This window comes from Populus nigra, chromosome 7 (genome assembly GCF_951802175.1).
Source record: "Populus nigra chromosome 7, ddPopNigr1.1, whole genome shotgun sequence".
Classification (NCBI taxonomy): domain Eukaryota; kingdom Viridiplantae; phylum Streptophyta; class Magnoliopsida; order Malpighiales; family Salicaceae; genus Populus; species Populus nigra.
This window is the reverse complement of record NC_084858.1, coordinates 12486137-12489615: the sequence shown is the minus strand read 5'-3', so window position 1 is coordinate 12489615 and position 3479 is coordinate 12486137.

Sequence of the window (3479 nt, the reverse complement as noted above, 5' to 3'; positions counted from 1 at the left end):
AAAAGGGAAATTACTTATTTAACCGATCTACTAAGACAAACTATTCACTCTAAAAGAAAGCCCCCACATATGGAAGCCAATATTGGGGAGTCTACTATGAATATGCCTCCTTGTCGTTCCTTTTACCCTCATCAAAAAAATGTTTCAAATGATTTTCTGGTCAATCAAAATTTGTAAGAACTTGCTTCCAATACCTCGAGTACATCAAAGATTCATGTTATCTTGTCTCTAAATTCACTATAAATTGTTGTAAATCAGATGCATTAAACACCTTCACTTCTGTTTCACCTTAGATATCACGAATATCTAAAATGCAAAAGAAAATTTATGTTTTCTCCCATTCCATATATATATATATATATATATATATATATATAAGTCTCATAAATGCCCATCAAATAGTGCCTCAAGCACTTAAGCCTACCTAACCACCATTTTCTAAATTGTACAACAAGAATGTATAATGTAAATACCATGTAGAAGAAGTACGTCATTCCATTAATGTCGTCGCGACTTTAAAGAAAGATTGATAAGCTAATTCAATATGGGTGGCTACTCTTCCAGGAAGAAAAATGGTGCATTCAGTACAATAAAAAAAATAAAGATTTGTATGATCCATTTCCAACTAGGAAAATATACGTGAGCAAGATGTTGAGATTCCTAGGAAATTTGACTCTCTTAAAACTGTCAAGTATATAGAAGCACAATGCGTAGAGACTTACCTCAAAGTCTTGATCTATAATGAGAAGTTCTTGATCCATCAATTTCTCGATAGCTTGGTTGGACTTGCCCTTAACTAGTATATGGGTTTGAATGGCTTTAAAAAATTAGAAATGGAAGTATTTGACTAATGTATTTTTACAATAATTTAGATTCAACTTAAAGATGACTCCAACCAGGTTAGATTTTCATAGAATGGGGATGAGAAAGGATGAGTTGGTCAAGAAATATGCAATGAGGCTGTGTGAAATAGCAACATAATTTTATCATTTACTACTTGAGAATGAGCTCAATTCTATCTTCATCAATACTTTAAAGACTCCTTATTGTGATTACTTGATTGGTAAGTCATTAGTTTATTTTCTAGAGGTAATAATGGCACCTAAAAGGGTAGAGCAAAGATTAGAATTGAGAAGGTTCTAGAATCCAGAAGATAGGTTAAATGTTATGTCAGTTGACAAATCATAAGATAGCTCCCACATGAGAAGTATGAATCGAGATAATTATGTGTTTCCACATCCCAATAATTTTCCTCATACAACTAATCAGATTTGATCTAAAAAGCAACCATATGGAAACTCACAAAAGCTTTAAAAAAATAATTTTATCACCCTTTCCTTTATCTTTTAAAAGATTTTTAAAGATTGGTTAGTATTGGACAGATCATTTCAATTCTTTAAAAACCATTTTGACCCTCATATCCAAAGTGGTATGAGTCTAACAAAAAATATGAGTATCATGGTTATACTAGACGGCATAATAGTGAAAATTGTCATACTTTTAATGACAAGCTCTTCTAGCTTATCAAGGTAGGATGGATCATTTTCAAGAAAGCCCTGAATAAGAACTCAAACTCACCTCCAAATCATGCCTTTAGAATTGAAGCAGTCAATGCCATTGAAAAGGAAAAAGAGTTGAAATAGTCTTGAGAGCGACCATAGAGAATCTATATGGAATGTTAATGTAAGCAGGATACCTCAAAGCACCATCCAAGACATAAATAGTGAGGGATTTTGGCAAGTTTTGTAAATATCATTGCCAACATAGTCATGATTTTGAAATGAATTCCATTATGAGGTTGAGAAGATGATGACTATTGGAAAATTAAGAGTTGAAGATATCAAGATTTATTCTGAAATTGGAATGATAGTATCCTGATAGTTGAAGAATAAGGTATGTTGATCACTTGGGGAAGGAACTTCTTTTTAAGGATCAGTTTATATTTAAGCATAATCCACTGCTCACAAAAACACAATTCAAGACTTATGCTTAGATATCATTTTTTAGATCTTAACATGGTCATCAATAGAAACTATAGGGAGATATAAACTTCTTTCCAAAGAGAGCAATAAACTCAGCTATAAACCCATATATCATACCCCAATTTTAGGTTTCCTTAAAATTATCTTTTCCTTTTATACCAAAAAACTAAAGAAAAAAGGTTGAAACAAAAGGCATGAAGACAAGCGATTTGGTTAGAAAAAACAGGCTGAAGAAGGATCTACATGCATGAATGAGAGATAGAGGGACCAAATTGGATCTTAACATTTTTAAATGTGAAAGGCAATTGCACCCTTGAAGGACCTAACTGTGAAAGACAATGCAAATTCAAGGTTAACTTAAATGAATATTGAATGAATTTGCATAAAAATTAAGTATGCAAATTCAATTGCACTCTTGAAAGACTTAATTAGATTTTATTAGGCTGATTTGATTTAATCATGGGCCTAATTAAAGGTTTAATTAAGTTTTAAATTAATTTAGACCAAAATTAAAATAATTAATTAAGTGTAGGACTTAATTACACTTTTAATGGGTTAAATTAATTTTATTAAGGACTTGATTGGCGAGGAATTAAGTTTGGAAGCTTAATTTGGGATTAATTGAGAATATTGAAATTTTAAAGGACAAGATTTAATTTTTACAAGCTTAACTAGATGAAATCAGGTATGAAATTGCTAGAAAAGCAAGGTTTAAAAGTCAATTAAGGGTTAAATTGAAGAATTTTCAAACCAATAACCAAAGTGCAAAAAGAGTGTAAGTTTAGGGATTGAAATTAATCAAAATCAGGAGTTAATTTGAAAGAAATTGAAAGTTTAATAGTTGATAGGGGTCAAATTGAACAAATTAAAACCAATGACCAATTTCAAAAAAGTGCTCAAATCATAGGGAGTTAAATCAAAGTTTCTAGGATTGCAATTGCAAAGATTAAGAAGTTTCAAGGTCAATTGCGGGTGCACATGATAAAATTGAAATTTACAGAATCCTAAATTAGAAAACCCTAAATTTTAGGGTTTACGTATATGACATGTCACTTATTTTTAATGAAGAAACAGAGTGCCACATTTTCTATCTATGTTTTATTATCTTCTTCAACCGAGAAGGCTAATTGAGTTGCCACCTTCAAGCAAATTAACGTGGCTCCAAGCACCACCATTCGACAGAGGAGATCCCTCTCTATAAGTCTATGTCACCCTTTTCGATGTTTGTGCCCCATTTGTCATAAAAAAGCCTTTAATGTTTTGTATCATGAAAGTCTTGTCTGGTTCAGTAAAATTTAACAATGTTACACTTAACATTGGATTATTGGTGGGAAAGCTACAAGCCACCAAATCAAGTATGGTTTGATCCTAGTTGAAGAATAACACCCCCCTCTACAAGATATATATGGTTGGTTTCAATGATCTCCTATTTTCCATGATTAATTCATGAAAGGTGCACCCTCATTCAACCATTTTCATCCAAGTTTAAGTTGTGAA